Below are 12,576 nucleotides of genomic sequence, written 5' to 3'. Positions count from 1 at the left end.
CAGCATTTGGCTGACTCAAAGGAGTTAACTCCAAAGAAGCTACCCATTGCTGCTGACTTATGGGTTTCACATAGAGTGTCCCATAAGGACAAGCCTGCTTCAGGTAAGCAGGAGGAAGGAAAGAAGCAGAAAGAGAAAGGGGGTGGGGATACTGATAAAACTATGTCCAAGAAGGCCCACAAAAAGATTAATAAGGGGAAGCCATCAGAATCCGGTCAGGGTAGTGGGACTAACCCTCCCAAGCAAGTAAGTGGCTACTCTAAGCCTCCCTATGTCTCAAGTGCCAGTGGGGCTTGTTACACTTGTGGAGCAAGTGGCCACAGGAAGGGGGGCCCTAGATTTAAGGGTAAGACCGTGGGGGTCCACTCTGCCAGTCTGGCCTTCTCTCAGTATGAGGAAGAATAGATGGCAGGTGTCTCATTCCCTTTAGACTGCATTCCCTCAGAGGAAGAGTCTGAAGATAGTCTAGATTCCTTGGAAACTAGCAGTGCTGGAGCCTTGGCTCCCGTTCCTGTCCTATTGCATAGTGATAATTCTACTGGGGATAGTGTTCAGGTATTAGGTGTAACTACCTCTACAGTTAGGCACACTGGGCCCAGTCCCACTGACGTCACTTCCTTCATGGTAATCCCACAGGTCCTTGCCAGAATTCCTGTGGGGGATACTCAGTTGGCTGGTAGGCCCTCTCTTAATGTTCCAGTAGCACCTGCCATTCAAGCTATGAATATAGAAATGATCAGGGCAACTGTCAATGTCAGGAGAGTGGTTCCGAGAAGAGTGCTGGATGAGTTGAGCCTTCAAGACTTAGTTCCTGATAGACCCTTCAAGCACTAGGTCTCAAAATCAGGCTGTTTTAGCCAAGCCTAAGAGAAAGCCTAGGCCTAAGGGGAAACCCATGGCTAGTGGAGTCACAAACAGAGGCAGAGGGAAGGAGAATATGCCATATGCCTTACCTACAACTGATGTTGAGGTTGTTCGAAGAGTACCTATTCCTAGTTTGGAAGAAGGACCACCAGAACACCTTGAATCCTATGGGCCTCCTTAGCTGCCTAGTCTACAGGTAGAGGAAAATCCCAGGAGAAAGTGATGTACGGGCCAACAGAAAAGGAAACCTTCTTGTCTAGGGCTATGGAGAAAGGCCTGCTTCAAATGGGAGGATTCTCCTCCAGTGAAGCAACAAATTCACCAGGAAGGTGGGTGACTGCAAAGTAAACCCACCAGAGAAAACCTGAGAGGTTGGAGGTTACTCCTACAGTTTGTGTGTAACATTCCCGTTGTGATGCATCCTAGTGTCAGGGTATCACCTGTGTGGTCTAACACACATTCCTGCTGGCCCATGATGGCGGTCTCAGAGGAAACCCAGTGTAGGGGTCTCACTCTCTGTCACCAGGTTGACAGAAGTGAGACAGGAATTCAATTACTCCAGAGTTCACTTTTAGCAGCGTGCTCATTGTTACCAGAGACAAGGCCTAATTTGATTAGCACCTTGACTCTGAAGACCTCAGGCAATAGGTTGCAAATGGTGATTTCTGATCCCAATCCCATATGCCCTTGTGCCAACACACAAGGAATGACTGCCAAGTCAGGCCTTCAAACCATACTGAATGACAGCTACAGAGGTAGCTCATCTGATGTGCTCAGTAGTGGTCAGACCCAGTGGAGGGATGGTGATGTGATCTGTCAGGTGTCACTGAGCTGTCATCCACAGGATGGTTTGAGAGAGAGATCTGTCAGATCTCTCGGGAGTTTGATTGGAGCTCTAAGTGAGCCCCAGAGAAGGAGGTGGGACCTTCTCTGGTCAAATCTGTTCTACAAATCCCTGACTACCTGTCAGTGGTCTGGGCCTTGCCATGTTTCACAGCCTGGCAAGGTAAACTATTCAGAAGGCCTGGGTAACCTGGACAGGTTGCCATGCAGTTTCCTATGAATAGTATGGAGGATTGTGTCTTGAAGGATACAATTGGAGCCCTGCTTACGGCTATAGAGTGGGAGCTAGAGAAATCTATGTGTCTCCCTGGCCTGTGTCAAAACAGCCCTTCTAATGGCTCCAGTGAGGATGGCCTAGTGTCTCCTCACCTGACCCCACATCTGCAAGGTGAGCTGGAGAGTTTGCTGAGTCAATATATCCCCTTTGCTGTCACTGACATCCCTTTTAACAGGATGGTGTAAAACAGACTGTATTCTGGGAGTGAGTGCACCCACCAAGTTTGGGTATTTTGGTGACTCAGAACAAAGAGAAAGTTCTGACAGTTGGTGTGAGATCCACCTTACGTTGGAACAAGGAGTGTTTGAGCACTCTAGCTGTCCAGAGTCCAGATCTGAGGAACTGGAGAGTTATACAGGTAAAGCCAGTTTTGCATTCTGTACAGACACTAGAGCTCTGTGTTCTGTTATGATCTCTCTGCAGGGTATGTCAGTCTATGCGGAGGAGGAGACAGCAGTTCCGGCCTTTTCAGAGCACTACTTCAGTGTAAGGTCTTCTGGATTGGTGGCTGCATCTGATACCTGTCAACTGAGCTTAGCCCCTGTACTGAATGGGAAAGTGGATCTCAGCAATACATGTCTGGATGACATGGCAGATTCAACCCCCAATTGGAAGGAACTGGTTCTGACTCAAGAGACTGGGTGTCAGGACCTTCATCAGGCCAACTTGTTCAGAAAGACAGCCAGGTGTCAAAATGAACAGGAGCCATTGGCCTTCCTCAAGCATGAAGTTGTGTGTATGTGGGGACAAGATGCAACCTCTTTTCAGTGAAGAACTTCATGTACAGAGCTGGGCAACCCCCACTACCCAAGCCCAAGCGAGGACCTTCCTGGGTCACAATGGGAAATACAGGAGTAAAGTGGCAGCCTATATCAATATAGCTGTCCCTCTGACTGCCCTCATTACTCATAGGCGATCTAAAGAGTTTTTAAGGTCCCCTGATTGTGAGAAGGCCTTCAAGAATCCCTATGTCACGGCCCTGGTTTAAGGTCACCTGATTGGAAGAGACCTTTCTTAGTGCAGCCTGATGCCTATAACACTGGGCACTGGGATAGGTGGAGAACATTCACAACTTAATGACAAAGGTGAGGAACATCCTATATGTCTAATCAGCTACCAGTTTAGGAGTGGAGAACTCAGTTTGCCCCAGGAGGCCTCAGTGGAGAAGAGTTGTTTATCCATTGTATGGAATTAAGTTGAGGTCCTGCCTCCATGGGACTCACTTCACTGTGTATGCTCACCCTAAGCCTTTGAAGTGGTTGATCAATGTTAAGGGAGAGAATGCAAAGTGGCTCAGGTGGTTCATGTGTCTGCAGGCCTTGAACTTCACTATAGGCCAAATCCCAAATGTAGCAGTGTTGATGGGCTGTCCAATAGGGATAACTGACTGGAACAGAGGAGCCACCCATCCAGGGGTGGATTAGTTCCCCTTGTCCCTTAGTCTGGGCAGTGGGGGCAAGTGTTAGGAAATATTTCTCTTTACTGCACCCTTCCCTTCCAACTTTATGGAACCCCCAAACATTTTGCTTTTATTTTTGAATCTGACCTGTACTTATTACAGCGCATTGAAGCCTCAAGCTTCACTGGACTGGCTTTTGCTTAGATGTCATGGGGAAACTGACATGTCTTTCAGGCTGTCAGTACTGGGAAGCATTGTTTCCCTTACTTGTGTTACTGTGTTACTACTTTTGGTTACTTTGTATCACTTGTGGTAACTTTTATCATTGTACAATGCAGCTTACACTGCAGTACAATGGGGTGTCTTTTTATTTTGCCCTAGACTAACATTCAGAGGATTTTTGGTTACTCTAGGTGTGCTAAAAGGATAAGCTTTTTGCAGCAGTGACTTTTTCCCATTTTTTCAATTTTTGTTTTAGCCTCACCGCGTTTTCGGCATTTGGCTACTAACTGTGACTACTGGTTAAACACGGCCGTGCCATGAGCATTTTCACTTGTCCTTTTGCCATCTTGTTCTTTAGCCTTCTTCCTGACCTGAGAGGCCAGGAAAATCCTTATAAGGACTTCCAGTGCCCAGGAAAGCAGAGGCTTTAGGCGGGCTACTGGAGGGCTGTGTGTGTTTACTGGCAGGAAATGGGCTGGTACTGTCTGATCCCAATCCACAAACTGGTTTTGGTGTGTCTGAGTGGTATGCATGAATGTTCCTGCCAGTGGTCCTGATTGGACCATTGCTGGGGTGTGTGTGTGGGCTAGGCCTGTTATTGGCTAGTGAGGGCAGCATCTCTTACCTGGCTTTTAGGATAAGAGGACCCCTGCACCCATTCGTCAGAGTTCCTGGAGAAACCTGAAGGAGCCAAGTATCCTATCCAGCTGCGAGACCTGTGAATAAACCTGAGACCCGACTGAAGGAGGCCTGGCAACCAACTTCTGCTGCTGTCCTGGAGGAGCCCTGTCTTGCTCTCGGTCTTTAGTAGTCCTGCGAAGGAGCTGCTACCCTTGGAGTGGAGGGACCATCCATTACTGACGTCTGCTCGGTGCCCAGCACAAAAACTGCCTTCAGAAGTGCCCGGGAATCATCCTGCGGCTGACCAGATTCGATTTTGAGCTACCGTGCTGCGGCGTTACCGTTTCGAGTTTCAGCCTGAAATTTTGGAGATCCTCAGCTGGCCCTACGAGGCTAACCTCTGCGAAAATTCAGCATCCTAGCATTGAGGTGACCGGAGAGAGGAGGGAAAGTCCGACTGTAGCTGCTGAGTCCCTTTGTATCACTGTGCTGTGGTGACCACCATCCGAAATTGCTTACCTGACCGGAGTCCAGTCCTCCATTGGGTTTTGCTGCATTCTTCCATGGAGAGTCATTGCAACAGTGAAAGACACCAACCTGAGATCAGCTCGAACCTACAACCGCTAGTAATCAAGGACTGCAACTTTTGGCAGGAAAAGCAACCTCAGACCATCTTCTGTTGCCCTGTCAAATCTGGGGAAGAATCAGAGTATGGGGGGTATGTTACAGAGCTTTGAATCTACCCCTATACTCCCATTATAATTCAAAAGGCTTATAATAAACCTTAATTCTAACATTATTGGCTTTGCCATTGCTTGCTTGCACAAGACATCTGACTGTTACGGGTACTTTTGGACATTAGTAGAACCCTAACCCTAAGAACCCTTCACTGTACTCCAGAGATCCTACCTGCATTTTCTACTGCCTCTAAACTTCTGTGGAACCTTTACCTGAACTATTGGGAAAAAGGCCCCACACAACTTAGGGATGGACAATTTTGGTTAGGGATCATCTCTGTGGACCATAAATGCATAATACTATTCTAAACTTTCCTTTTCAGGAGTTTCTGATTTGTATTATGCACTATAACAAAGTGAATGTATATATAAATTTAGTTTACTAGTCTTGTGTGATAGCTCTACTTGCTAGGAGTAATTTTTCATAGTGTGTTTTGGCCATAAATAAATAACTGTATTTGTATACATCCTGTCTAAGTGTTATCTGTGATTCCCATTGTGTGACCTCATTGTGGACCCCTTAAAAGCTCACACCTCGGAAGACCGCCAGTCACTGCTATCAAAACTGGTTAGGCTACAGCTTCCCAGTTTTTGTCCCTGTCACAATAAATGTTGGCCTTCTATACATCTGTCCACCAGGCCAGAGTATAGAAAATCAGTGCTAACAACCGGCTAGTGCTGAGCTTCACCATATGCCCTTTAGTGCTGAGCTTCACCCTATACCCGCTAGTGCTGGGTGTCACCCTATGCCCGCTAGTTCAGAGCTTCACCCTATACCCACTAGTGCTGAGGATCACCCTATACCCACTAGTGCTGGGCGTCACCCTATACCCACTAGTGCTGAGCTTCACCTTATGCCCGCTAGTGCTGAGGATCACCCTATACCCACTAGTGCTGAGCTTCGCCCTATACCCACTAGTGCAGAGCTTCACCCTATACCCACTAGTGCTGAGCTTCACCCTATACCCGCTAGTGCTGAGCTTCACCCTATACCCGCTAGTGCTGAGCTTCACCCTATACCCACTAGTGCTGGGCGTCACCCTATACCTGCTAGTGCAGAGCTTCACCCTATACCCACTAGGGCTGAGGATCACCCTATACCCGCTAGTGCAGAGCTTCACCCTATACCCACTAGTGCTGAGCTTCACCCTGTACCCACTAGTGCTGAGCTTTACCCTATACCCACTAGTGCTGAGCTTCACCTTATACCCACTAGTGCTGGGCGTCGCCCTATGCCCGCTAGTGCAGAGCTTCACCCTATACCCACTAGTGCTGAGGATCACCCTATACCTGCTAGTGCAGAGCTTCACCCTATACCCACTAGTGCTGAGCTTCACCCTATACCCACTAGTGCTGGGCGTCACCCTATGCCCGCTAGTGCAGAGCTTCACCCTATAACCGCTAGTGCTGAGGATCACCCTATACCCGCTAGTGCATAGCTTCACCCTATACCCGCTAGTGCAGAGCTTCACCCTATACCCACTAGTGCTGAGCTTCACCCTATACCCGCTAGTGCTGGGCGTCACCCTATACCCGCTAGTGCTGAGCTTCACCCTATACCCACTAGTACAGAGCTTCACCCTATACCCACTAGTGCTGAGCTTCACCCTATACCCACTAGTGCTGGGCGTCACCCTATGCCCGCTAGTGAAGAGCTTCACCCTATACCCACTAGTGCTGAGGATCACCCTATACCCGCTAGTGCAGAGCTTCACCCTATACCCGCTAGTGCTGAGCTTCACCCTATACCCACTAGTGCAGAGCTTCACCCTATACCCACTAGTGCTGGGCGTCACCCTATACCCGCTAGTGCTGGGCATCACCCTATACCCGCTAGTGCTGGGCGTCACCCTATACCCGCTAGTGCTGGGCTTCACCCTATACCGCTAGTACAGAGCTTCACCCTATACCCACTAGTGCTGAGGATCACCCTATACCCGTTAGTGCTGAGTTTCACCCTATACCGCTAGTGCAGAGCTTCACCCTATACCCGCTAGTGCTGAGCTTCACCCTATACCCGCTAGTGCAGAGCTTCACCCCATACCCTCTAGTGCTGAGCTTCACCCTATACCCGCTAGTGCTGAGCTTCACCCTATACCCACTAGTGCTGGGCGTCACCCTATGCCCGCTAGTGCCGAGCTTCACCCTATACCCACTAGTGCAGAGCTTCACCCTATACCCACTAGTGCTGGGTGTCACCCTATGCCCGCTAGTGCAGAGCTTCACCCTGTACCCGCCCGTGCAGAGCTTCACCCTATACCCACTAGTGCTGAGCTTCACCTTATACCCACTAGTGCAGAGCTTCACCCTATACCCACTAGTGCTGAGCTTCACCCTATACCCGCTAGTGCTGAGCTTCACCCTATACCCACTAGTGCTGAGCTTCACCCTATACCCGCTAGTGCAGAGCTTCACCCTATACCCACTAGTGCTGACCTTCACCCTATACCCGCTAGTGCAGAGCTTCACCCTATACCCGCTAGTGCTGGGTGTCACTCTATACCCACTAGTGCTGGGCGCCACCCGATACCCGCTAGTGCAGAGCTTCACCCTATACCCACTAGTGCTGAGGATCACCCTATACCCACAAGTGCAGAGCTTCACCCTATACCCACTAGTGCAGAGCTTCACCCTATACCCGCTAGTGCAGAGCTTCACCCTATACCCGCTAGTGCAGAGCTTCACCCTATACCCACTAGTGCTGGGCGTCACCCTATACCCACTAGTGCAGAGCTTCACCCTATACCCACTAGTGCTGGGCGTCACCCTATACCCGCTAGTGCAGAGCTTCACCCTATACCCACTAGTGCTGAGGATCACCCTATACCCGCTAGTGCAGAGCTTCACCCTATACCCACTAGTGCTGAGGATCACCCTATACCCGCTAGTGCAGAGCTTCACCCCATACCCGCTAGTGCTGAGCTTCACCCTATACCCTCTAGGGCAGAGCTTCACCCAATACCCACTAGTGCTGGGCGTCACCCTATACCCACTAGTGCAGAGCTTCATCCTATACCAGCTAGTGCAGAGCTTCACCCTATACCCACTAGTGCTGAGGATCACCCTATACCCGCTAGTGCAGAGCTTCACCCTATACCCACTATTGCTGAGGATCACCCTATACCCGCTAGTGCAGAGCTTCACCCCATACCCGCTAGTGCTGAGCTTCACCCTATACCCTCTAGGGCAGAGCTTCACCCAATACCCACTAGTGCTGGGCGTCACCCTATACCCACTAGTGCAGAGCTTCATCCTATACCAGCTAGTGCTGAGCTTCACCCTATACCCACTAGGGCAGAGCTTCACCCTATACCCACTAGTGCTGGGCGCCACCCGATACCCGCTAGTGCAGAGCTTCACCCTATACCCACTAGTGCTGAGGATCACCCTATACCCACAAGTGCAGAGCTTCACCCTATACCCACTAGTGCAGAGCTTCACCCTATACCCGCTAGTGCAGAGCTTCACCCTATACCCGCTAGTGCAGAGCTTCACCCTATACCCACTAGTGCTGGGCGTCACCCTATACCCACTAGTGCAGAGCTTCACCCTATACCCACTAGTGCTGGGCGTCACCCTATACCCGCTAGTGCAGAGCTTCACCCTATACCCACTAGTGCTGAGGATCACCCTATACCCGCTAGTGCAGAGCTTCACCCTATACCCACTAGTGCTGAGGATCACCCTATACCCGCTAGTGCAGAGCTTCACCCCATACCCGCTAGTGCTGAGCTTCACCCTATACCCTCTAGGGCAGAGCTTCACCCAATACCCACTAGTGCTGGGCGTCACCCTATACCCACTAGTGCAGAGCTTCATCCTATACCAGCTAGTGCAGAGCTTCACCCTATACCCACTAGTGCTGAGGATCACCCTATACCCGCTAGTGCAGAGCTTCACCCTATACCCACTAGTGCTGAGGATCACCCTATACCCGCTAGTGCAGAGCTTCACCCCATACCCGCTAGTGCTGAGCTTCACCCTATACCCTCTAGGGCAGAGCTTCACCCAATACCCACTAGTGCTGGGCGTCACCCTATACCCACTAGTGCAGAGCTTCATCCTATACCAGCTAGTGCTGAGCTTCACCCTATACCCGCTAGGGCAGAGCTTCACCCTATACCCACTAGTGCTGGGCGTCACCCTATACCCGCTAGTGCAGAGCTTCACCCTATACCCGCTAGTGCTGGGTGTCACCCTATACCCACTAGTGCTGGGCGCCACCCGATACCCGCTAGTGCAGAGCTTCACCCTATACCCACTAGTGCTGAGGATCACCCTATACCCACAAGTGCAGAGCTTCACCCTATACCCGCTAGTGCAGAGCTTCACCCTATACCCGCTAGTGCAGAGCTTCACCCTATACCCACTAGTGCTGGGCGTCACCCTATACCCACTAGTGCAGAGCTTCACCCTATACCCACTAGTGCTGGGCGTCACCCTATACCCGCTAGTGCAGAGCTTCACCCTATACCCACTAGTGCTGAGGATCACCCTATACCCGCTAGTGCAGAGCTTCACCCTATACCCACTAGTGCTGAGGATCACCCTATACCCGCTAGTGCAGAGCTTCACCCCATACCCGCTAGTGCTGAGCTTCACCCTATACCCACTAGTGCCGAGCTTCACCCTATACCCGCTAGTGCAGAGCTTCACCCTATACCCGCTAGTGCTGAGCATCACCCTATACCCACTAGTGCTGGGTGTCACCCTATGCCCGCTAGTGCAGAGCTTCACCCTGTACCCGCCCGTGCAGAGCTTCACCCTATACCCACTAGTGTTGAGCTTCACCCTATACCCGCTAGTGCAGAGCTTCACCCCATACCCGCTAGTGCTGAGCTTCACCCTATACCCTCTAGGGCAGAGCTTCACCCAATACCCACTAGTGCTGGGCGTCACCCTATGCCCGCTAGTGTACAGGTTTCGTGGATTTACTGGTGGGTTACAGTTACTGCCATGCTTGTAATGAGGAGCCATGTCTGTTGTGCTAGTTCAGGCCCTGCGCCGCTGCACACTTGTGTGGCGTTAGACAGCACACGAGGCTGGTGGGTTACATTGTCACGTGCACATTAAGCAGCTGTCACAGGCGTGCATGGAGGTGGCTGGCGGTCCAGGGCTCAGTGCCACCTCAGGTTGGCATCTATTTCAGGATGCAGGAAAGTAAGGAGCGGCTGTGTGACTGGCAGCTGCCGGCGCATGGGCGAGAGTCCTCGGGGGCACTCTGAAGCCTGCTGGCACCTGCGCCTGGACAGCATATTTAGTTGTTTGCCCCAGGCATGGCACGCCCCCACGGTGCACGGCTGCTTTTAGATTCCTGGCACACACCCGCTTTCTGGAAAGATGCTCTCTCGGGGCTTCGCACTAATTATGCTGTGATCTGCTGCACCTGTGCTGGCGAATAACACCTGCTGCAGGGCGTGGGGCTCAGGGACTGGAGTGGCACTGGGGCGGGCCTCCCGTGGGGGTCCCCGAGGCCCCGGAGCCGTGACAGCCTCTCTGAAGCCTCGCTGTCTAAATCAGCTGCTTCTCAATTAGAGAGTGGCGGATGGGTGGCGCGTGTCCTCTGCCAATCTGTGTGACACACTGAGAGAATCAGAGCTCTTCCGCCTGTGTGGCACACTGACAGAATCAGAGCTCTTCAGCCTGTGTGACACACTGACAGAATCAGAGCTCTTCATGGAGTGAAGATGAGGAGTGACACGTGTGAAGTGGCGCGTGTCCACTGACACCCTGTGTGACACACTGACAGAATCAGAGCTCTTCAGCCTGCTCAGAGCTCTTCATGGAGTGAAGATGAGGAGTGACACGTGTGAAGTGGCGCGTGTCCACTGACACCCTGTGTGACACACTGAGAGAATCAGAGCTCTTCCGCCTGTGTGGCACACTGACAGAATCAGAGCTCTTCAGCCTGTGTGACACACTGACAGAATCAGAGCTCTTCATGGAGTGAAGATGAGGAGTGACACGTGTGAAGTGGCGCGTGTCCACTGACACCCTGTGTGACACACTGACAGAATCAGAGCTCTTCAGCCTGCTCAGAGCTCTTCATGGAGTGAAGATGAGGAGTGACACGTGTGAAGTGGCGCGTGTCCACTGACACCCTGTGTGACACACTGAGAGAATCAGAGCTCTTCCGCCTGTGTGGCACACTGACAGAATCAGAGCTCTTCAGCCTGTGTGACACACTGACAGAATCAGAGCTCTTCATGGAGTGAAGATGAGGAGTGACACGTGTGAAGTGGCGCGTGTCCACTGACACCATGTGTGACACACTGACAGAATCAGAGCTCTTCATGGAGTGAAGATGAGGAGTGACACGTGTGAAGTGGCGCGTGTTCTCTGCCACTCTGTGTGACACACTGACAGAATCAGAGCTCTTCTTGGAGTGATGAGGAGTGATCATGGAGTGATGAGGAGTGACACGTGTGAAGTGGCGCGTGTCCTCTGACAGCCTGTGTGGCACACTGACAGAATCAGAGCTCTTCATGGAGTGAAGATGAGGAGTGACTCGTGTGAAGCTGGACCCTGTGTTGATCACGTCAGTGTCCATGTCATTAATCAATACATCAATCAATCAATGTAGTTGAAGCAGCTCCCGGCACACAGCGGTGGTAGACTTGTGCTCAAGTCCAATCCTACACACCCAGGCGGATCACCCCCACACACACGGGAGCATGCAGGCCTGGTGCATGCCCTCTGCCGCCGCAGGAAGCCGGGTTGTGTGGGTGGTGTCTGGGAAGGGCCAGCATTCACAGCATTGTGCATGCATGTACAGTGGTCGGACAGGCGACTACACAAAGAATCTCCGGCTCACTCGTGTCTAAGCAATGGGGGCCACCCCCCAAGTGGAGGCGCATGCGCATGCAGGTAAAAGGCCACATCTGAACCAACACACAGAGGGCGGGCCAGGTTCACTTGCATCATGTAAGCCGAGAGCTCACAGCCAATCAAAGCTCGGCTACCCCCACTACTTCCTCTTTAGGGACGAATTGGCGCCTTGCCACTATCATTTCCAATTCCGATTGGATTGTTTCTCTGGTGCTCCGTCCAATCATATTGGGACCAGTCCAGAGGGCACCACAACCTAAGCTGATGCATACATCTTGCACATGTGTGACCCATCCTTGGTCACTCACTGCCACTGGCTTTGCTCCAAAGGGGAACCCAGTGCAACAGAGCCTTAGACTGGGCTCCACGACCAATGGAACTTAGACCTAACTCCTCATGAAGAGGGGTCCTGGGTGGAGATCTGGGGAGGTTAAGTCTGTCTGGAAGCAGTGGAGTAACTTTGCTGAAAATGTTGGGGGGGGGACATAACACCTGAAGAAAAGGTGCCCCAGCCAAATGAATGGGGACAAAATACTGTGCCATCAAATTTGGGGGGACAAACACCCCCGTCCACCCTACGCCCATGTCTGTAAGGAAAGCATGTGTGCACATCTCCAGCCTGCCAGGAGTGCTATGGCCCCATACCTCAGTGCCATACAGTGCCGCCTGGCAGCGTGGATTTCCTAAATATTAATGGTCAGCACCAGTGTCAGGCTCTCTGGCATAGATGGCTATGGCCAACAATGAGTGGTTGAGTGGGCACTGCTTCTCAGTCCCTTTTATTC

General features: G+C 51.5%; 1 pseudogene; it reads left to right on the top strand.

Moving 5' to 3' along the window:
• The window catches only part of LOC138452724 (uncharacterized protein DKFZp434B061-like), a 32,169-nt pseudogene extending 21,521 nt beyond the window's left edge, over window positions 1-10,648 (top strand).
• The last annotated feature ends 1,928 nt before the right edge of the window (window positions 10,649-12,576 follow it).

Source organism: Ambystoma mexicanum, chromosome 4p (genome assembly GCF_040938575.1).
Source record: "Ambystoma mexicanum isolate Mex_15411 chromosome 4p, UKY_AmexF1_1, whole genome shotgun sequence".
NCBI lineage: Eukaryota > Metazoa > Chordata > Amphibia > Caudata > Ambystomatidae > Ambystoma > Ambystoma mexicanum.
This window is presented reverse-complemented; position numbering and strand designations above follow the sequence as displayed.